The 23,694-nt window shown below is 39.4% G+C and overlaps 2 long non-coding RNA genes across 3 annotated transcripts in view; one reads left to right on the top strand and one right to left on the bottom strand.

Moving 5' to 3' along the window:
* LOC106498928 (uncharacterized) overlaps nt 1-1,001 on the bottom strand; it is a 55,703-nt gene extending 54,702 nt beyond the window's left edge. For both annotated transcript variants that reach the window (XR_010884644.1, XR_001295073.2), the window contains exon 1: nt 748-1,001. This is a non-coding gene — a long non-coding RNA (uncharacterized lncRNA). The remainder of the gene's footprint in view (nt 1-747) is intronic.
* The window catches only part of LOC106498927 (uncharacterized), a 292,560-nt gene that overhangs the window by 175,234 nt on the left and 93,632 nt on the right, over nt 1-23,694 (top strand). The gene's annotated exons all lie outside the window — the stretch shown is intronic.

The following is a 23,694-nucleotide window of genomic DNA, read 5'->3' as shown; positions in this document are numbered from 1 at the left end:
ATGTTTTGTCTTTCCCTTTATCATTTACATAGCAAAATATTTCATATAGGCAATAAATTAGTATTCTGTTTTGTCACCTTTCCAATATATATTGAAACTTTAATGGAGCTGAGATCCATTCTGAGTTGCATAATTCCCCATGAACCAATTAGGTATTATGTCTTTTAAGTATATATGAGTGAATAGGTCATTAAGTATTCATTATCTGCATTTTTAAAGGTAACTCATAACATTTTAAAGCAGCCCTCTTATGCTGAGTTATGAATTCATTCTTTGCTGTATACCTCCTTGACCTCAGCAGGTCATGTGACTTCATTTTGTCTTAGATAATTACATAAAGAACCCATGGACTTATTACTCAGTTGTTATCTGAGATTCTGTAGTTTTTAAATTCTCATGTCCCCTGTCTGTTTTATATGCTGAGGCGGGAGTGAAAGCAAAGGTATGAGGGTGGTAATGTAACAGCATTAACTAAGACAGTAAGTCATTGCATCTATTAGGAATGGCCAAACTTTCACGCACTCAAATCAGCAATACAAAATGTAAAATGTCAAAGAACCACAAAGATTTTAGAATTTTTAATTAGTACTTTCTGAGGGTTTGGGGTAATAATTACTACAAGTTTACAATTCAGTATTGAATGAATCTAAATAAATTCTTTTTACAGAAAGGATTTGTTTCTTAATGGATGAAGTAGCCATTAGAAAATTTACAGCAATAATGTGGGTTTAAAGTTCATTAACCTACCATGGTGTTGTAAGGCATTTTCAGCAGAAGAATCAGGTTTATATTTTGTGTCGTTGTCTTCTACATAGTTCCATGGAAGAATTCCTGCAACTCGCAGACTTGAGCTCTGCCTCTTTGCTGAAGCCTGATCCTTCCCACCCTGTCCTCATTCCCCTTTCAGCCCTTGGCTGTTCCTCCTCTCCCCCTCCTTTTCCTGGCAGTCCTTGTGTGTTCATTTTCTTTTCATTTTCCTCTCTCCTTCTAGCCCAGGGTCTTCTCACCCCCCACTAACACACACATGGGACCCAGGCAGTTGTTCATATGGAGGAAAAGAAACAGTGAGCGGAGTGTTATGGCAGCCCGCAAAGCGCTGCCTATCAGTCAGCACTGCCCGGCCCCGCTCTTGCTGATTGATTAGGTACAATTCAAACTATTAGCTCACAGTGCAACCAGCCAATACTGACTGGCTGCAAGTCAGATATTGCAGCTGTTTTAGACTTTCTGTTTCATGGCTAGGTGTTCAATAGCTTTAGACACTCTGCTAATACGAAATCTTTGCAGAAGATGCTTTTTCAGCTCAGAAGATTTGCATGTGGCCCATGAGTTGTCCATTATCTACAGACTGCATGAAGTAAGTGGAAATTTTACTTGCATCACAACAGTTTGCATCTGAGTTAGGGTTGCAACACAGATCTCTTGGGCTTCTGCTTCTGTGCCTCTTCCTCCTGCTTTCGTATCGAAAAGATCTTCTGGAGATATCTTAGCAATTCCTATGCTGGTCATTCTGAGGAAACGTGAAGAGTAAAGAGGGACCAGTCATTTGCAGAATTAAGATTTTTTTTAACCCCTAAAATACTTTTCATAGAATCTTAACTCTAAACATAAGAGAACAATTTATTTTTGGACAGATTATGCTTCTATATAATGAAGCAAGATAAGTTTCTAAGAAATATAATCACTGTTCTTGACTCATTTCTAACATTTTCTTCATCCTTTTCTTCTTCCTAAGATGAGCTGATTGCAGCACGTTGAACATATTTGCTGACTACATTCAATTTGCCAAATACTTCATTATCAAATGGTTATTTTTAAGTAAAAAAAAACAACAATGCAACTGCCGTCATTGTTCCAGGAGAAATAAACATGCCAAATACTTAAGCACTACTAGAATGAATGATCCAAACATATCTAAATGCAGATAGGTTTTGACTGCACGCAATGAACACTAACGCATGCACAATACATTTCATCTATACCACTTAGCTTTGAACAAATACAGCAACTCTTCTGATTGAAGTGGCTAAGCGGCTAAGCCATCACTGCAAGTCACATCACAGTGATCTATGCGTAGTTCAGAGTACTAAACTGCTGCATTTGACTTTAGACACCCAATTATGCATAGTTGGTAGCTTTTTTTTTTCCACTGTACAGCGATTCAAATCCAAAAGGTGAATATCCAGAATTTGCTTTTTATAGGTTGATATTAACATACTTTGTTTTTAGCCCTGTGTTAACCTCTTCTGTATCTAGGGCCTTGCCACTTAAATGAGCGTACTTTGGGGTTGCCTGCCAAAACTGTATGTTTTGGTTGTTTTCATAAGGAATACCTGGTTCCCCTGTTTGGATAGCCTTTGCAATCATAAAGTTGAAAATGTCACTAAAAGCAATGTATCATTATCCTGTCATTTTCAATCTTGTTCAACGGTACACAGGAGCACTACAAACTCAGCTTTAGTGTCTCTCTGCAGTACTCACCACTGGCTGAGAGATAAGAAAAGGTTTAGATGTATTGTTAAAAAAGCCTTTATTATTATTGTTATTTTAAACTGGATTATTTCACTACAAACAGGTGTATAAGTGCAATTACTGCGGGTGGCTCGCTATGATGTGGGGAGGTGTAGAAGAGCAAACATGAGGGGGGAAATGACTTTGCTCTGTCTCTGAGAAAATGTACCACGGAACTACCCTCAGTTTTCTCTTCCCAAGCAAGTAGCCAAAGTCCCAGAATAATTTAAAACTCAGCTAGATATCCATACACCCGGGTCAGAACGGGAGAGTCAGGATGATCCATCACCTTCTTATTTCTAATCGTTACATTAATTGAGTAACATCAAGGATGAATTTGGTCTAATTGAGAGTCAGGAGGTATCCTCAAATACTGTACGAGAACAGCCATATTTTCCTAGTGCACACTGCCTTTAAGCACACTGTATTGACATGACATGGCAGAATTAGCCTATTGCTAATTGATATCATCATTTCATTTGTGGAATCATAACAGAATCCATTTAACTGGCACAGGAACTAGTGGAATTAGGCATGAGGTAAGCCAGCAGTCACCTAAAAACACGGTAAGCTTTTTGGGGCGAGGGCTATGTTATTGTTACTGGATTTACAGAGTCCCCAGTGAGGCTGCGGCTTGATCCATGACTACCGCCATGTGAATTTTCTCTGTGTCAGGAGGGGGGACAATGCAATCCTGATGTTCTGGGATTTAATAACAGTGTTCAAGGCAGGTTTGAAGCTGTGCTTAAGCCCTTCTGATTTTAAACTGTGTAAGATCCTGCAGGTGTCCTTGAGCTGCCGGTAGCAGGCAGCACTGCCTGGACCCGCTGTACCCAAAGACAGGCCTGGCCCTGTACACCAGGAGGTGTGCTTGTATGGCGGGGCCTCAAAAATCAGCCTCCCTTCATCATCTGCAGTTTCTGCGTCAGGGGAATTCTTCCTCCGGCCATAGATGAGGCTTTTCCAGTCCTTTCATAAAGGCAATATAGTGGGAGGGAAAATCCCTCCTTTTATTTTATGTACTTTGTATGTTTGGGGCAATATATAAAATAATAATAATTTATTTTAGTGGGCTATTTAGAGCAAGTAAGCATCATGTAAAGCATTAAAATGTGTCAAATGTCATATTAAACTCAGATTTACATATTTATTAATAGATTTGGAAGGTAACATTAAGTAAGTCAGTGCAAACTTGGATATTTAAACTAGCAAGCAAAAATATTTTTTAAATGCTGCGATTGCATTTACAAACAATAGCAGGAGATTCATTAAAAAAAAAAAAAGATTTGGAGCCAGGAATGCCATTAATATATGGTTTAGAAAAAGGAATAGGTTTTCTGCACATTGAAATCTCTGTTCCAACTTATAATGAAAACTAACACTTTAAATTTCTCCACAAAACAGAATTTGGAAAAAAAAAAGGAGGAGGAGGGTTAATTAAGTATCTGTGAGTTAACAGAGAGGCAGGATTTTGGCTGTCGCAGCTGAGTGGGGAGTGATGGAGCCTGCATGTCGTGGATCCCTCTCAGCTGACCCTGTGGGCGCCCCAAAAGCTTGGGCTGGTGAGTTGGTGAAGCAGCAGGCAGGAAATGTTTCATCACATATTTATCATAACAGAGGCATCTCTGAAAAGCATTTCGAATTTAGAGCATTTGAATTCTCCAGTGAGGAATCATTTTGTTGGAAAATTTCTCACTCTATTGTCATCCACTTTAAGGTTCCTTGACACAGGATATAAAAGTTTCTGGGAACAAGAGTTATTTCCATGAAGTTTTTACCTGTATTTTAGCTGAGCCTGTTATAAGTTGAAAGCATTTACGGAATTTGCTTGTGGATCCAAGTTTGGATTTTAAATATTCACCTCTTTTGAAATTCTGAGATCTTGGGTCAGGCTTGTGTGTTTCCAAAAGTTAGATCTTGCTTTGGGCTCAAAAGCCATTTCTGATATTTGGAAATACAATAACTTGATAGAGCAGGAAAGAGTCTTATTAAGCACTGTCTTGTTCTAGCAAACCATACTGCAGTTGATCTAATGTTAGGCCAGCTGTTAATAATTTTACAAGCAGAGCGTGAAATAGCAGCTTGATACCTGACTAAAGGGGAGCTACAGCACTGCATGAGAACATTTAAATGTACTACCCTTAGTGAGCAGCCATTAATGCTATTTCAAGGAGTGTCAGTGAAGAGTCTTTGATACTGTGATTGGGATACTTGCTATTACATCCATAGTGACAGCTCCAATTGACAGGATTAAAAAGACAAAATTAAAAAAGGAATTATTTCATGCCCTCAAGTGCAGATAAGAACAGTTACATCTCTGCTACGTGTCTTGGCTTGACGGTGGATTTTTTTTTCTTATGGCTTTTCGTATTCTGCCCAGTTCTTAAATTCTCTGTGTCATTTCACTTAGTCTCCTCTCATTTTCTCTCCTTTCCTGCCACATCTTTTTATTTTCCTCACCCTCCCCCCCCCCCAGACCCCAGCTTTTTCTAAATGACTTGTATTTGTGAATTTTTTATTTTGGAATTATTTCTTCTTCTCAATATTTCTTTCTGCAGTGGCTTTGCCAAGGTTTGCTTCCTATTTTAAGGTGTCCGTCTACAAAATTACAGTGAGATATGGTGAAAAAAATCCCCTTTCTCCTCCAAAGCCACAAAAAACTCCTGAATACGGAGAGACTCATCACAGGCTAGAAAAACGTTCATCCCTTTTTATGTAAGGTTTTTGAGATGGCATGTACTGTTGCTATCTTGGATGCTTTTGGGCATATCAATACAAGAAATTCATGAATAAGATGTAAAGATATCCCCAAGATTAAAATAAAAGTTTAAGGATAGGAAATATCTATTTGAAGGAAATATAAACAGCAAGTAGACAAAACACTGGTATTTTCAGCCTAAGATCTTAGAATTGTAAATGACGCTTTCATTTCCACCATTTAACAAATAAGAAAACTGAGGTATAGCAAGGTAAAATACGTTTTCCAAAGCTACTCAGCAAACTAATGACATAGTCCAGAGCTTCTGAATCCAAACATCCTAAAGCAGCATGCTGGCAATCCCTCCCAAGCAAACCAAAATGACTTTGACAAATGAAAATTTTGGGGACTTAACAGCGTGATAACCACAGCTAGTTTTTCCAACCAAGTTTGTTTAAATTTTACAGACACATCCTAATTTTGAGTCCCTAAATAAAAGGACAAAGCAGGTGTAAAATGTCACTAAGAACCTCGTATTCATGCAGTCAGCACAGACGAGTACAACATGGGGAAGGCTGAGATACTGACAGCAAGCTGGAGGAAGTGACTTTGGTAAATTGCTAAGAGAATCCCCTGTGATTGAGAGAATATATGTTTTTATTTATCTGTTTGATTTAGGGAGCAAATTCACTTGTTAGCTGAGACTCATACTAGACCAATGACTCACACAGTGGTTTGGTAGGGAGGCACCAGCCGAGCTTTTGGCCTCACCACGGCTCTTCCTGCCAGTCATCTCCAGACTATTGTGGGGCTTCTCGTGGCAGGGCACGGACCCCAGCCGGGGCATACTGTGACCTTCGTGATCTTGCACCTGCTTCAGCTACTAATAGGTGTCAAGGTACAGATAAAGGTCTTTTTTAAACTGGTCATTGTAAAACTTGTGATTGGAGATTTGGTTATGATGTAAAAGCGCTAAGAGGCTGAAATCCTTCTTGCAAAAGGAATTCTCTCTCTTCCGGTGCCGTGCAGTCATTGCTGCAGCCACCATGAGGGTCTGAGCTGGATTTCTTTGTGGTGAGGAGGTATTAGAGGGGGTAGCTCTCAGGGCTGGTTTTGTGAGAGATCTGAAACTCTGGAGCTTACTGCCCCATTAGTACAAAATGGCCTGAATTTTCACTCTCTGAACATGCCTCAATTTGTTGCAGCTTTGGAAGGGATGAGGGATGCTTCCTGTGATGTACCTTACAGGTAGCTGGCTAAGGTAGCTTATTTTCTGTGGAGGTGATTGTTTTAATGGTGCTGTGATTTAATTTAATTTATTAGATAATTAATTGTGCTAGGATGCTTAGTGCTCTGGATAGACATCTTTATTATTTTATATTCAAATAAATAAAATAAGAATAACACAGGAAAGGTATGCTGAGAGCAGTAAACATGCATAATTTTTACATTTCTGTATACTTACACTGAAAAAATTACAAGGATCTTGAAAATCATGTGTGACGTCAAAACTTATAATATGTAATTAACCTTTGTGGTGCTCAGTTGTTGTAAAATTTGCAGGTTGAAAATGGTACTGTTTTAGGCAGTGACATTAATCATTTTTTCAGATAGGCCAAAGTGCTGCCCTTTGTTATTAAAAAGTATGACACACATTTTAAAATGCTAATATCTTCTGTATTTTTAGCAAGCAAGCAGCAGGTTAAAATGGTTTGTAGAAGAAAAATAGGGAATAACAAATACATTTAAGAATCATCATGTAATTTATGGAATGTCACCCAAACAGCAAAACTGTGAGGTAATGGAAGTGTTCTGTTAGTCTCACTAGTTTTTGCTTAGTTAAGATAGGAATTCTTTCAGACAACATTACAAAACAAAGATGATTCTGTTTGATCTGTGGATTGAATAATGGAATTTTTCTGCGTACAGAGACATTTAACCTTGCCATGATTGGTTTCAATTGCTATTGGAAGTTTGATCAGCAGGTCAGCTCCTATCACATCACACTTCTGTATTTATGAATAAAGCAAAAGGTAAAATGTGTAAAAGGAGAACAGTCTTTGTATTGTATGACCCTCAGTGTAATGCAAAATGAGTCACAAAGTGTTTATGTCTCGATTTTACAGAATATAGCACATTCTACTTAAAGTTTGACACATTTTCCAATATGGATTTAAAAGGAAAATAACAATTTTCCTAAGATAAAGTTGGTGGCAGGAAAATAAGTTATGATCAATTCTTTGCTCTAAAAAGTTGGAGAAATTGTCCCAAATGCTTCAAAACCTTGAAATATTTCAAAGCGAAGTTAAATGTCTTGAAATTAACCATATAAGCATTTCAGCTGACCCAAATTGATTTTGTTTTCAAATGTGATGTGGTGTATAGAAAAATTTCAGAATTAAATTAAATTAATTTCAGAATTTCAGGATAGGATGTTTTCTGATAGAATCCATTTTCTGCCCAACGCTACTAAGTAATATTTTATAAATCCTGTTTTATAGTATTTTTGGTATATTTTATAAATATAAATTAATTTAGCTTTAAGATATCTCATGAGGCAGGAAATCCTATGTAATAGATTTAAAAAGTCACCGAAACAGTTAAGCCATTTGCTCATGATCCAGAAAGACATCCACAGAACTCGTGAAGTAGCAAGGATTATTGTGTCTCTCCCAGCTCTTGTTCCAGTGTCCAAACCATCACAGGACAAGGCGAGGAGGTATAAAACAAAAGGAAAACATATTTACTAAAAGGACCTCCACGTTGTTATAAATCGCAAGAACTCGTCACCTGTAGTAACGAATTTGATTCTAGTGCTGTATCCTGTGCTCAGAGGTCTCGACAACCAGGCGATGCCCTGGTGAGGGTAAGAGGGCTCCCGCTGTGGGCGCACGTCCGCCTGCACGGGGCGCCCTGCGGGGTTAGGGGCTGTGCAAAGCAGCTGGCGCTCGCCAGCCCCCCGGCAGCCTTGCCAGGGCACCGGCGCGGAGTCGCGGGAGATCAGCCTGCCCTTTGCCGTCTAACGGCGATCTCCATTTCAAGTGCATTGCTGCCTCAGTGTAAAGGAACTCGCACTGTTTTGGCTCTTCTGCAATTGTACAGGGATTTCTAGTCTCAAGACCAGTTCTGGCACCTTACAGTAGCTCGAATTTTATATGAAATGTGAAACAGTAGAGCTATCCCTGGGAACCTTGCAAATTGAGCTGACTGTGTACGTATGCTGACTGAATGAAATGAACTGAATGGCAATGGAAAGGATGGGTTGCACAGAGCTTGAGCTAACAACACAGACTGAGAGGAAACATGCTAATTTATTTACAGTATGTTTACTATAATATATTGGTCTCCACTAGGTTTCAGTTTCTTCTCTCTGTTAAAGTTTTTCTAAATATGATTTGGATAGACTTTTTTCTTAATCCTATTTGATTTGATTAAATTATTTTCTTTTCCTGCTTCTGGTTTAGTTTGGGATTTTGGGAGTCTTTTTTTTTGATACTGCATTCTTTATGTTATCCTTGTTTTGGGAACATGTTTATGCATTGCGGAGTCACTCATTTGCAAGCATTAGCTGTGCTGCATGTCTATGTTTTACTTTATGCATTATTTAAGATTTCGATTCAAGAGTCTGTGTAATTGGCTTATTTATGCCAAGTCTTCTCTGATTTCTTTAGTTTTATTCATATGCCTTACTTGTTCCCAAACATACCTATTTTCTTCTACGTAAAGATTCACCATTTTGGAAGTTGAAGAATATCATTACAATGCGGCAAGAAGCTGAAGAATATCAGTATAGCAATATTCTTTCTTAAGCGTGTGGGAATTTGGCTCATTTTTTAGTGTGTATATTAGGTTATAATCTCCTTTCTTTCCTTATGGCATGCAGCTGTGTATAGCTGGAATTCTGGTAGTGCCTTAGAAATGATGGACCAGATACACATGCCTGATGTTTATTAGTGTATGCATATGAGCAGGACTGTATAAACTGGATAAATGCAAGTGTAAATACCAAGTTTTGCAAGAGTTAGATTGCTGAACCAATAACAATTAGTGTTACTACTGTTTATGTAAAACAGCATTTCCAGGAGTTATCACCTGCCTTGAGAGAATGACATTTAGATGGCCAAGTGTAGATCAGGTAAGAACCTTGAGGTGGATCTGCTTACACCTTTCCCTAGCGTGAGCACCTCAGATAGACCAAAAGGCTTTTAACCTCAAAAAGCCCAAATTTCTTAGGCTATAAAAAGGGATACTGAACACTAGGAAAAGCTTGAAATGGCTAGGTGAGATGGAATAGAGCATTTATAAAGCAATCTCATCCTGCTTACTGTGTGTTTCTATATGTATCCTTACTTCTAGGCCTGGTTTCCATCACCTCAGGCTATATCCATATTAACAAGTAGTGTAGTGCAATAGGAGTGGGTTTTTTTAGAGCAAAATATTTGTTGCTGAGGCACCAATATCCACCCATACGTGTTTCAGGGGGTTATTTTGGTCTAGCTCTAGTCCTGTCCTGTGGACTGAATGCCCATTAGCTGTTGGAGCATACTTAGGGGTATTCCAGTTTAATTTCATCTAAAAGAAATCCAATTTGCATGTTCCAAAACTGCATCATATTGAGAATCAAAGCATGCTAAGTGTAGACAATAAGGTAATTCACTTAAAAAATGCTTTCCTGACCTGGACTAAAATCCTGCTGTAGATACACCTTGGTGACTTTCTGAATTGCAACAGACTGCCCCATTTCTTACCCTTAAAATGAATCTTTCCTTTAAGTCCTTACTATCTGCTCCTTGGACCTCCCTACAAACTCTGTGCTTCTACATGTCGGCTTCAAAATCTCTGCTCCTTGTAGTGAGCCTCTCGATCTCTTCTCCTGCCACCTCTCCGAGTCTGTTTTCAGCTTTCCCCCCTTGAGCAGACTCTGTTGCTTGCCAGGAAATGAGCTGTCTCCCTCTTTCCAGAGGTTGTTTTGCCTGACCCAATTATTCTTTTTAAAGGACATATACCATAGAGATTGAGAATAACCAAATAAAGCAGACAGTCTGCTGCAATCTTACAGTATGAAGTTTAATGTAAAAACACAGACTATCTAGTTGTATAGAAATAACTTGGGCTATGAATGTTGTAAATAGTATCAGAATTAGTATAAGCACTCCGGGGCAAGGGGTGGGGGGGAAATGTGGTAACTCCCTGAATTTCAAGTTTGTGAGGTTTGGCCATAAAACTTAATGAATGAACTATAAAAAATTATCTCTTATGTTACTCTTTTTTCTCCTGTTTGCAAATTGTCTGTCAACTGGCTGTGTTTCAAGAAATTTATTGATTGCAGTTACTCAGCAAATGTTTGTTGTTAATATATTTCAGGCAGCGGATTGCTGACAAACTGTTTGCTGTGAATGATCCTTTGACTATTTAATGTTCATCATTTATATTTGCAATTTGAATTGTTTTGACTGCACGCATAGGTGACATTTTTCCCCGATTAGATAACAGTTAATGTGTAGGACCAGGTTTCCACATATGCTCATTCAAATTTCATTCTCTGTGAAAATATTGTTAACATTTATGACTGTCATTCTTTCTAAACTTAAGAAACTTGGCTGAAGTTCTTACAAAAGTGAATTCAACTGCAAGCACGTTTAAATACAGCATAATCATTATAGTTAAGTTTTTTGAACTGTTTGCTCGGTTCTTCTATTAAGTTATGTGAATGAGCAATTCCTATATAATTTTTTTGTGTCTCTTTCTTTGAAGAGGTGAGTACATTGTATTACGTTTTTCTTAACCAAAAGGTTACTTTTGGTTACATTACTTTTGATGTATTGTAAGGGTTAATATTTGATTTTTCTGCTTTGGACTTTTTTGCTCAGATTTGGACTTTCCAGCTGGCTAAAACAGAAATGTAACTCATGCACTGAACACTGAATGGGCTGAATGCACATACTAAATGGATATTTAAATATTCACAGTTTGAATGCCCATATTTTACATTAAGCTCATACTTGTTTTGACAAATCCTTCTGTTCTCAAAGACTCATGGGTGATTAAATCACAGGTGGTTTAAATACATTGAACTGACTTTCTGGGTTTTGCAAAATAATTATATTAAAAAACACATAGACAGGCCTTCTGATTATTGTTGTAATAAGTAAACAGACAATTCCTTTCCAGTTCATTTAAAACAGTTCAGTTTTGGCAAAACCAGTATTCCAAAAAATTATGAATTCAATGTACCAAAATTCATGCACTTAGCCTTATAATGATGGGATTTAAAAGTATTAGTAATAGGCAATTTTTTATTTGATTTTACTGTTTTGAGCTCTCAGGTTTGAATCCTCAATCCACAGTCCTGATTTTTTTCCCTACTGCAAGGAGAGATAGAAATGTGCTCATATTTCAGTGAAAATGGAGGTTCTCATATAACCACTTAGTATCAGGTGATGGAAATTGCTGGAGCTGACAACCCTGTGTACCTCTTGTGAGGTCCACTTCAAACACAACTCAAAGAGAAGAGTTGTATCAAAACTTTGTACAGAAAACTTCTCTTAGCAACCTTTTTTCAAGCTTTTATAAATGTTTCAACTGATAAATACTTAAAAGTAGTCTGTATCTTTTCTGTTTTTTTTTTCTCACTGGATAAAACAACAGTCCTTTCCTTTTCAAATGTAATAGTTAAGTAGAACTGTAATATTTCCTGTTTTCTCAGTTTCTCAGATATACCTAGTATTTATTTCTATATGCAGTTCATTAAGATCTATCAATATTCCCCCAAAACAATAAGCCTTATAATGCCTCTGGTCTGAATAGAAAGTAAGAAGAGCTCAGACCTAAAGCTAGCTTCTGTCTTAAAAGCAGGGGAGAAAAAGCCTAGCAAAAGTCAATTTTCCTAGTACTTAATGTTCATTTTTATTTTATAGATTGCTTGAAAAATAGCATAAGTATATGCTTATGTGTCATATCCAGTAAATAGCCCTATCAGCTCATTTATGAATAAGCTATAGCCTTAAATTCACAAACATGTTAGTAGAATTTCCCAGATTTTTGGCTGGCAGATAAACTTGTTATGTAAACAAGTGCTTTATTGAGTGATGTCCTATATTTTGAGAGAATATTAGAAATCGATAGCAATATAGACTGAAAATTAAGTAATGTGGTTAAGCACCTCTGAATGATGCCATTTCAAAAGTTGATTAGAATTAAATATGCCAATTGCCATGAAGCCTATATTTGAAACAGAATGATTATTCAGTTAATGTCTGCAAGAATGAGACTATCTCAAGAGCCACAGAATATGTTGTGCATGGCTTGTCAAGGGGGACAAAAGCCTGGACCATTAATGACACTGAAGCTGCAATAAGATACAGCCTGTGAAGACTAAGAGAAACAAGTTAAGAAAAGAGGTTAAGAGGCTCAAGATCCCCACTATTCAGATCAACCGGGCTAGAGATGAACAAGGAAAGACCGCTAAAATGTAAAGTGGATGACAGACCAGATAGGATTATTTGATTCTGCTGAGAGTAAGCTACTTAACCTACTAACCCAAGGAGGTAAGCCAACACAGAAATGAAGTGACCATTGTAGACAGTCCAACACAGTCTGTTTTGCCTGGATTACGTAATTATCATAAACTCACAGCAACATTTGCAATATTGAACCAGCAGCACATTCTGTTTGACATGGAAAACAATTCCCAACTAGCAAGGATTTGGCATAAAATTAACAAGTCATGGGTGAGTTACTTAATTTTCCATAAAATAGCTCTGTTCTCTAAAATTTACACCTGTGACTGAATCTTTCTTATGCCAAGAATAGGGCTGAAATCAATAGAATTATTTACATGATTCAAATACAGAAGAATTAATTGGATTCACTAAGCACTGCTAGTAGTTAAAATAAACTATTCCTCCAACACTGTTTTCAGAATAACCAGATGTTTATTATTGTTATGATCATCATCTTGGTTAGGGAACTGAACACCGCTTTTCCTTGGCTTCATTGCCAGAGATTAACTTTCAGTGAGGGCATGCCCTCCCTCCTTCTCCCCTGCTGGGAGAATGGGGTTGGGAGATTATGCCCTACTGGGATGTATGAATGCGAAGGAGGCAAGGGAAGAGATTCTCTCTCCTTTGCAGCTCCAGTTTGTATCTACTGCAATGAACATGCGAGATAAGATGTCAATATACCCTTAAGGAAATTTGTCCCGATTTCCACTGCATAATGATTAATTTAATTCTCGGCATGTGTCTAAATATACCAGAGTTGAATGAAAAGACCAATCCTGGGAATGTGCCACCAGTGTTATCACAGTAATAGTAATTTTCCCCTCTTCTTTTTCTAATATGCTTAGAACTTTTCTAGGACTTTAAACACAGAAAATCCTCAACCCTGTTCATTTTTTAAGAAAACAATGGCCTGTCTCCATGTTTTGTAAGGTTCTGAAGCGAGCAAGTTTTTACTTGTTGCCTAGATCAAGGTCCTGATGCAAACCAGTGCCACAGGTATGGAAGGTTTTGCATCAGAGCTCATCCAGTGCTAATATGAACATCTTTATCTCCACCTGAATGGAGCCATGCATGCATTTCTGTAGCTGTTTTCTGTTCTTGTCATACCACTGACATCATAAAATACCCATAATGAGCCAGGCCCTCAACTGAAATAAACTGGTGTATGCCCACTGAAATATGACCATTCCTTGACTGGAGGCTTGACTCTGTATTTCTCCTGAGTAAAAGTGAAACGTAAAAGGAAAGAATGCTAATTCTGCTTTTTAAAGCATCTGGAATTTTCATATTTTGATTTATTCTCCTACTTCAATATTTCTCCTATGCTTAAAAAAATCTGAACTCTAACAATCTATGGGTGGCAATAAAGCCTTTGAGAAGGATTTCTAATAAAAGAACAGTAGCCTGTGAAATGTGCTGCTGTGGTGTGCAGTAAGTATATTGGCTCACCTTGAACACTTACTGTATTGAATACTTTGGGGCCAGGATGTCTGATTGTGTGCAAAAGCTTCTCATGTATGGGTATGGAGACCTTGTCTGCTCCTTCCTTCATGCCCTTTTCCTCCTCCTCTCTTTATTCAAGGATGCGGCTGCCAGACACAGAGCCGTGCTCCCGTACATTCTTCCCAGGAGGCCTTGTGAAATCAAGTTGCTCGCTGCATGCCAGCGTGGCTTTTGTTCCTGCGAAGGCAGAGCTAGGAGCCTGCTTCCACTGCCAAGAATGCAGGCGTGCAGCACTGAGGGGGGAAAAAAAAATCTGTTTTATTCACTGCACTGTTTCATCTTTTTAAGTAGCTGGCATCTGCAGCTGCTTGTGGCAGAGAAAACCTACAAACATTGCACTTGATGTTAATAAATGTGTTTGCCATTAAGTGGCTGTTGTAATGCTTTGCTTGTTTGCCTTTCTGTGTGCACTTTCATCCTTCACTGTAACACTACTACTGCCTTGTAATTTGTCTCAGACATTTACATTGCCGGCTGCAGGTATACAAACCTCTTAGATCAAGTAACTGCTCAGACACTTGATAAAAGGATCCGTTTAGGGTCTTTCCTATTGTGTCTGCCAAACTCAAGCATAGCCTTGATGCATGGAATACAAACTGCCTTATAGTCGTAGACCACATTTCACTTCTCCTTGGCTCCTGACTGAACGGTACAAACCGTTAAGGAGTTTATGTGAGATCTTTAGTGTAGCCGCTGATTTTACCAGAGTCTAACGATGTCTCCTGTGACAGCTTTCTATCTCTCCAGAACAGCTGGAGCAGCTATTCCTGGAATTCTCTGAGTGAAGTCCATATTTCAAATAACTGAAAGTGGATCATATAACGGCGTTCTCAGTGGGATGGCAGCCATTATCTCCTCCCGAGCATGCCTGCCGTACAGAGAGAGGAGGCATCTCAAAACGCCACATCTGGAGAGTTCTCTCAGCTGTTGGGGAGATATTTTCATTTATTCAAAAGGGACAGCTCTCCTCCCCTCTCAAAACTACCCTCTCTTCTTTCTCCTCTGTGCAAACTGTGACAACTTGATAGAGTCAGGTTTGTCTTAGAGACTGACTAATGAAAGTGCTTCCAACAATTTTGACCAGTCCTGAATACAGAAGACCATGCAGGCTGTTTTCTGAGGCTTTGCTTTAGCAGCCTGTCTCTACTCAACAAAGCATACAAACGTAACTCTCAGGGACTTTAGCAGGATGTAAGTGTATATTTGATAAAATTAGCACTTACTGAACCGGGATGATTTGAGGAGCCTGAATGCACCCATATGTGTGAGTAGGGGAGGGGGGCAGTTCTGCTAACCTTCTCTCCATTACACCTATGCAAAGGTTGTGCGCTATGGACTAAAGAAAAGGAGACGTGGGAGGACGTGTGTCCCTTAAAGATAGTCTTTCACAGACGTTCACAGATTTGGCCCTGCACGTAATAGAAGTTATCATAGCAGGCAAACATAAGTGGAGGCCAATGTCCTTTCTCGTAAAAGTGTCCTCCTTTTATTTAACAAAGCACAAGACGGTATGTTGCGACAGTTCCTTCAGTTGCCGTCGGTAACAGTAAGCTTAGTGTTTTGTAACTGCACTCCAGCATACAGCAGCGTGGTTATAAGAAATAAGAGCAGTTTGATGGTTGCAAAGCAACATAACTAAGGTGACTGAAATTAAATTCCCTGCATTGGAAACTGAATGCTTTCTGGCATTGCAGTCTGTGAACTAACTTACAGGTTTATGATAACCTCACTAAGGTGTGCTATTCTGGACTGAAATAAGATGTGTTGTTTGTGAAAAAATATGTGGGTCTTCATTGCCTTCTTGTGAATTCTACTGTGGTTTTATTTTCCCACTTGCCTTTTTATCAGGCTGGCCTTCAACTGAGAGAGAGAGAGACCCTTTTCTGTGGCTTTTAATTCAGCAGAGGCAAAGAAGCTTTGCAGAGTGAAGCACATATAAGTTATATGCTAAAGAGTGAATGAGTTGCAAAATACCTCTCCAAAATTTACTTAAATTGACTTAATATCCTATGGATTAATAGTTCAGCAGTGTAGACATATAGCAGGCAGGAGAGTTCTCAGACCTGTACAACACAGGAACATAAAGACAGAGAAGTAATAGAAGCAAATAAGGCAGAGAATTCATTATATTGTAAGGGCCTGGGGGCAGATTTGCAGCCCAACAGGAAAACAGGAAGGGCATAAAGAGGGAAGGAAATCCACAGCAAAATAACAAACTGTGGATCCATGGTTGCCTTTTATCAGTTTTCTCAGAAAGCAGATGGAGACTTAGAAGACTGTTTCATCAAAAACACTCGTCTCCCTTGTACCAGAGAATAAACCCAACAATCGAGGGATCTGCCTAGCAAATACACAAACAGCTTAAAGAGATACTGTTCACCTCTCCCCTCGCTTCGGGGTCCCTGTAAAGTACGGCTGTCTGGGATGAAACAGAAGGGGGCATGCTAGGGACAGCTATCTTCAAGCTGCCACAGCACTGTAGGACCAAGGGGACCTGGCAGTTAAGGATGCATAAGAGGTACAAAAGACCTGCATCCCCAGAAGAAAGGGATCATTGCTTGCTTTTGCTTTGTCTTTTCACCTAAACAAGCCTGAATTGAGCTCTCTGTTGCTCATTTTCATTTGCGCTGATATATTCCTCCAGATGTTATAGGCAGTTCTGCTTTTCTCTCTGGCACCTGTCCTGTCCTCATGTATGGCATGAAGATTTATTTTTCCTTTGGGCTTATGCAGAGATCTGTAGGTTCCAGCTAAATAACTAGAGATTTCCCTTTATATTCTGAAAGAAGAGAAAGACGAATCTTGAGCAGCATCCTCGGCTCTTCTCTGCACTTTAATGAGACTTTGCCATCTGAGAATTTCTGACTGAGAATTTTCACTGTTCTCATTCAGTGATTCAAGAGATGTGAGTGGTAGGAAGGATATGTTTTGTAAGGTGTAATTATCTCTTTTTAGCAGTGAGCTCCTCAATGCTGCTTTGATTGTGATACCTCTACATAGCCTGATTAAATCAAAGCCAGGTTAGAGCATTAGGATTAAGGACGTAAATTAATTGTAATTACATCAGAGCCAGCCAAATTAGCGAGTCATCAGTAATATAAGCAATGCTAAATGGCATCTAATTCTGTATAATAATTAATTGGGTTCTTCCACTAAATAAGACCAGACACATTGGTCCTTTATCAATCCACTAAAGGCTGGTTAGCCTTGCGCACTTTTGACATGAAACAATTATAAAGGTTCTAAATATCAGCATGTTTTTCCCCCTATTTTCATTTTAAGCTCTAACACCCTGCATCTACACATCTCTCTCAGTTTTCCGTTAATTAGGGCATTGCGCTCCTGGATTTCTCTTATTCTCTGTGCCTGACATCCAGGACAGCTGATTGCCAGAACTATGCTGCCAACAGAGCTTGGAGAGAAAGAGTCTAACAAGCTGGTAACCAAAAAATGGCAGTACTGGTCATTTGACCAGAATGACCATTGACGGGTTAGGAGGGCTGATTTCTAAGGCAATATCGATCTTGGGTAAATAAAGGCAAAACAGGGACTTTTTTGTAGAGAGAGCAGACATAAGAAAGCAAGAAATTATTTATAGTGATATCTAGACATAGACTTAAGGCCCTCAAAATTTAGGCTGGATATCAAGCAAAACCACCCTCTTGACAGGAAGATCTGTGAAAATTGGAGTAAATACTCAAGGGAAGTGGTGGGGTCATCAATATTTGGTCTTTTGAAACTGCTCTAGAAAAAAGGCAGTAACAGACATCGTGTAGAGTACAGTCTTAAATTTGCAGGCGGCTGAAGTAGCAGATCAATAGGCCTTTATCATTTCTAACAGCAGCAGTTCTGCTGCTCATATCTATTCTAGAGATGCTGCTGTTGCCTTCTTACAATTGGAAGTGATTTGTTTCTTGTTTGTGTGACAGATGAAACTCGCTAGCCAGTGTCTCAGAGAGGAGACTCCACAACCTCTCTGGGCAACCTGTTCCAGTGCTCAGTCAACCTCACAGTAAAGAAGTTTTTCCGCATGTTCAGATGGAACATCCTGTGTTTCAGTTTGTGCCCGTTGCGTCTCGTCCTATCACTGGGCACCACTGAGAAGAGTCCGGCCCCATCCTCTCTGCACCCTTCCTTCAGATACTTATACACATTAATAAGATCCCCCCTCAGTCTTCTCTTCTCTAGGCTGAAGAATCCCAGCTCTCTCAGCCTTTCCTCATATGAGAGATGCTCCAGTCCCCTAACCATTTTTGTAGCCCTCCGCTGGACTTGCTCCAGTAGCTCCATGTCTCTCTTGTATTGGGGAGCCCAGAACTGGACCCAGTACTCCAGATGTGGCCTCACCAGGGCTGAGTAGAAGGGAAGGATCACCTCCCTCAACCTGCTGGCAATGCTCTTCCTGATGCAGCCCAGGATACCACTGGCCTTTTTAGCCACAAGGGCGCATTGCTGCCTCATGGTCAACTTGTTGTCCACCAGCACTCCCAGGTCCTCCTCCTCAGAGCTGCTTTCCAGCAGGTCAACCCCCAACCTGTACTGGTGACTGGGATTATTCCTCCCCAGGTGTGGGACTTTGCACTTCCCTTTGTTGAACTTCATGAGGTTCCCCTCTGCCCATCTCTCCAGCCTGTCCAGGACTCTCTGAATGGCAGCACAGCCCTCTGGTGTATCAGCCACTCCTCCCAGTTCTGGATCTTCAGCAAACTTGCTGAGGAGGCACTCTGTCCCTTCATCCCGGTCACTGATGAATAAGTTGAACGAGACTGGACCCAGGACTGACCCCTGGGGGACACCGCTAGCTACAGGCCTCCAACTAGACTGCGCCGCTGATCACAACCCTCTGAGCTCTGCCATTCAGCCAGTTCTCAATCCACCTCACTGTCCACTCATCTAACCCACACTTCCTGAGCTTACCTATGAGGATGTTATGGGAGACAGTGTCAAAAGCCTTGCTGAAGTCAAGATAGACAACATTCACTGCTCTCCCCTCATGTACCCAGTTATTCATCCTGTCACAGAAGGCTATCAGATTGGTTAAGCATGATTTACCCTTGGTGAAGCCATGCTGACTACTCCTAATCACCTTCTTATCCTTCATATGCTTGGAAATGTATCCAGGATGAGCTGCTCCATCACCTTTCCAGGGATGGAGGTGAGGCTGACTGGCCTGTAGTTCCCTGGGTCTTCTTTGTTGCCCTTTTTGAAGACCAGAGTGACTTTTGCTATCTTCCAGTCTTCAGGCACCTCTCCTGATTGCCATGACCTTTCAAAGATGATCGAGATTGGCCTTGCAATGACATCAGCCCGCTCCCTCAGCACTCGTGGATGCATCCCATCAGGGCCCATGGACTTAAATGATCTCTAACTCGATCCTCCTCGACCAAGGAAAAGTCTTCCCTTCTCCAGACTTTCTCCCTGGTCTCCAGGATCTGGGATTCCTGAGGGCTGGTCTTAGCAGTAAAGACTGAAGCCAAGAAGGTATTCAGTAACTCTGCCTTCTCTGTATCCTTTGTCACCAGGGCCCCTGCCCCTTTTAGTAGTAGGCCCACATTTTCCCTAGTCTTCCTATTTAAGGAAGCCCTTCTTGCTGTCCTTGACGTCCCTTGCCAGATAAGATGGAGGTGACACTTAAAAGGAAACTAGATCCATAATGCAGAGATTCAAGGAAAGTAAAAAGAGGAGGATCCGGAATTGTATAGCCTGTAGGGAACAGTGTCTAAGGGTGACTTTCAGAGTCTGCAAGTCAGTACTCCTAAGAGAATTCACCTAAATGATAACCTTTTCCTAAGATAAAGAAGAAAAGTATAGAAGTCCATGCTAAAAGGAGGCCATGGAAGCATCTGATATTTTAATAGACTTTAGAAGTTAAGAATATGCCTAAAGAATTGAATTAGGGTCCACATCAGCATGTGTTTATGATCAGCATATGCTTAAGTGCCTTGATGAATTAGGGCCCAGGGAAAGGAATGGCTTGAGTAGATTTGTGCCAAGTGCTGTGGAATATATCACATTCTCCATCAGCTCTGCAGAGACTTAGGTTTCAGAGAAGTAGTAATTTTACAGACAGCTGGGATGGTTAAAGTCATTACCTTCAACCTGCAGCCTGCTTTGTCTATCAGTCAATTAAGGTGGGTTTACCTCTTGTGTCTGACTGCACTGAAGCAGATTAGGGAGCCCTCACACATTCTTTTCTTCCAGCTAACCTGTAGAAGAAAGGAAAAAACTGATATACACTGAGAAGAAATCAGGATGGCAAATTCAGATCTAGAGGAGGACGCTTGAACGTACCCTTATGTACATTCCTGAGTGAGGCAGGCTTAATACGATGTGCAAAGTTAACTGTCTATATGACTTTGTGGGTCAGGGACTTAGTGTTTTGCAGATATAAAACTAAAGGCCAGCATGCTTCTGTATGACCTTTTGTTGCCATATATAACCAAGAATGACATCTCTAAAGATAAAAATGTTACCTCAGACTTTTAATGGAAGTTACACAGCAGACTATCATTGTGTGTCATTTTACTTTTCCACAGAAATTTTGCCCCTACCTTTTGAAACAGCTAACCAAGTTTTTATAGAAAAACTAGTTAGTACTGAAAAAAAGCTTCCTGTAATGATATATTTCTTGTCCAGCATCTAACATTGTCTACTCACTCTCTACATTTAAAATTAACATTCAATTATTTTTATTTTAAAATATTTCAGATTGTTTTATATTTTTTCTCCTAAATAATTTTTAACATAAGTCAATGTGGTTGTTCTTTTCTTGTAATATTCCCTACAGAGTAGTCCTATTCACGTTCACTCATGCTATAGCAAGACAAGATATCTATGTAATACATTTGCTTAATTATCAGATACCGTGAATTCAAGAGAAATGGTAACTGGGGTGAGACCTGCTCCTATTTGTTCTACTCGATTTGCTCCAAAGATTGCTTGCTCCTGAATTCACCTAAGAGCATCCTACTTTTAAAATCTGCCAGTGCCAGTTCTGCATGAAGTAGAGGCAGTGTTGTAGGATTTTTATAAATAAAATCCAGTGACATTCATAGCCTTGTAATCAATTACTTGGCCACTTGGCCAAAGATCTGCTGTACTGTAAATGTTTATGCACTCAGAGTGCCTCAAGGCCTGCATAATCATTTGGCATACACCATTTGGTCCACAAGTGTAGCGTGGCCTTGCTTACAAGATATCATCATGATGGCAATTGGTAACAGCATACTGCAAAGTCCACAGGCTAATGGAACCAGTAAATTTAGCCTTGGATATGACAGAATAGGTGAGAAATCTGAGAATCATTTTAACCAGAATGTTTTCTACTAAAATATATATGTTTCTGTGAAGACATACGTGAATGGATATATATGGAAATATGTACAAACACATACACATCTATACTAAAAAGTATATAGCTATACTTTTTATAGGAAATCTGAAAAAACATGATCACTGAAACTAATATTAATTCATACACTGAATACCCTGTTAAAACATGAGACCTCTTATATCGTACATGTTCAGGAAACACAGTGTGAAAGGGATAAAAAGATTCCTTGTTCAACTATGTTGCAGAGAACAAGAGCAAGAGGAAGATAGAAAAATAATCATGAATAAAGAGAATTCTGCCTCTGAGACAGATTTGTTAATGCTCTTTTGGCTAGCCTGCTGCCTCCTTCATTTCCAGTATTATGCTGCCATAAAAACTATCTTGTAACTGGTGGCAAAATGCAGAAAAGATTTGTTATGCTTAAACTATCCTTGTGCAGCCAGTTGCACAGTATAAAGATCCAAAACTGAAAGCAAATGCAAAAAATCTCCTGCTTTTAAAACAAATCTCCAGATTTTTTGGCATCTAACTAATGTTTATTGATATATAAAGTTGCCAATATTGGTTTCATCAGTCACAGAAGAGGCAGAGCAAACAAGCTAGAGATGGAAAATGAACACAAGAGAAAGGCATAAAATTCATATTTTTTCTTTGCCTAAGATGTGGACAGATGGAAACCTAGATCACTTCTCTGGGGAAGAGTTAGTAAAGTAGCCATAGATAAGCTGATCAGAGAAACTTAGAAGTATTCTCACAGTGAGGAACCATTCTTGTTGAAATAATTTGTAAAACTTTTGTTAGGATTTCTGGCTCTGATTTGATAAAGCTGGCCAGAGTTGGATCCCTCTGTTCCAGATGTTCGCTGGTTGGCAATGAAGCTGTGCTTGTAACATGTTCTTCCTTATGGCTGGAGCAGTGTACAGCTGGGGGAAATTATGCCTGGGTAGGGTTGGATGGGGTTGCATGCCTGTACCAGGCATGATCCCTTATGCCCCACGGACAGTTTAGGGAAATACTTATGCTTTTTGTAAATTGGTATAGGAGAGCAGATCAACAACTAATTGTTCCAGAATTGGAAGAAAGCAAAGGCATCTTAAAACAAGTTGTATTACACAGGTGAGAATCAAAAATTCAAACACTTTATTGACTTACCTGTGCCATCTTGGAAATGCTTTGCCCTCAGATGCTTCCTGATGGTTCAGTTAAAATAGATAATTTAGAATGATTGTATTAAGATAAAAAGATACTTATATATTTTGAAATGAGTGTGAACTCGGCCACTTTGAAAAAATCAAGCTCTCAGGAGAGATTTCCTTGTGAGGTATCTTCCTGTTAGGGCCAGGCTGGAATTCAGCTGAGTTGAAGCACAAGATCTGGTTTCACAGATTGGTAGCAGCAGGACATTCAGAGTGTTTGGTTCTTTGATTAGGATTTTTAATGGATAAAATAATCCTACTGGTAGGACACTGGACAGGAACTATTTGGTACAGAGAAAATTTTTCAAAAGGTCCTGAAAGCCAGATTTGTACAAAGGTATGAAATTTTCAAAGGGTGGATTTGCTCAGCACTGTAAAAACTAACTTGCAAATAACTAACATAAAGTCAAAAACATAGGCCCAGAGCCTCAAAGATCTTGAAATATCTAATACTGAACTTTGACAGAATTCAGAATTCATTAGACTACTCAGCCTAAGGGTACAATCTCTCCTGTCCAGCAGTTCAGGTGCCTTGTTTTTCCTAGATGTGCATAACATATTGTTTCTACTCATGCCAAGAACTTCTTCCATCTTATTAAAAACTTAACTATTAAATGCCTATTTTATGGCTAACACATTGAGTATCTTCAAACTATGCTTTTCTCCACCTACATTCCCAACAGTTTGTTAGAAGCACTCTGAACATCACTAACGCACACTGCTAGGAATGAATTCCAGGTAGAACAGGGAAGCCACATTCCCTTTCATTCAAAAACACACTGAAAGGAAGAGCTGATGGCTATACCCTTTAAGACAGCAGTTAAAAAGTGATTAAAGACTAGTGGGTAAAATGGATGAAGAATTGGCATCTTCCCCCACTACTGTGTTCTGTATGGAGTTATATGTGTTCTGAGTAGCTCAGGTGAAATAGGTGGTGGAAAACCATCTGAT

Source organism: Apteryx mantelli, chromosome 7 (assembly GCF_036417845.1).
Source record: "Apteryx mantelli isolate bAptMan1 chromosome 7, bAptMan1.hap1, whole genome shotgun sequence".
Lineage (NCBI taxonomy): Eukaryota > Metazoa > Chordata > Aves > Apterygiformes > Apterygidae > Apteryx > Apteryx mantelli.
The sequence above is the reverse complement of the archived record's forward strand: the minus strand, read 5'-3'. Positions and strand labels throughout refer to the sequence as shown.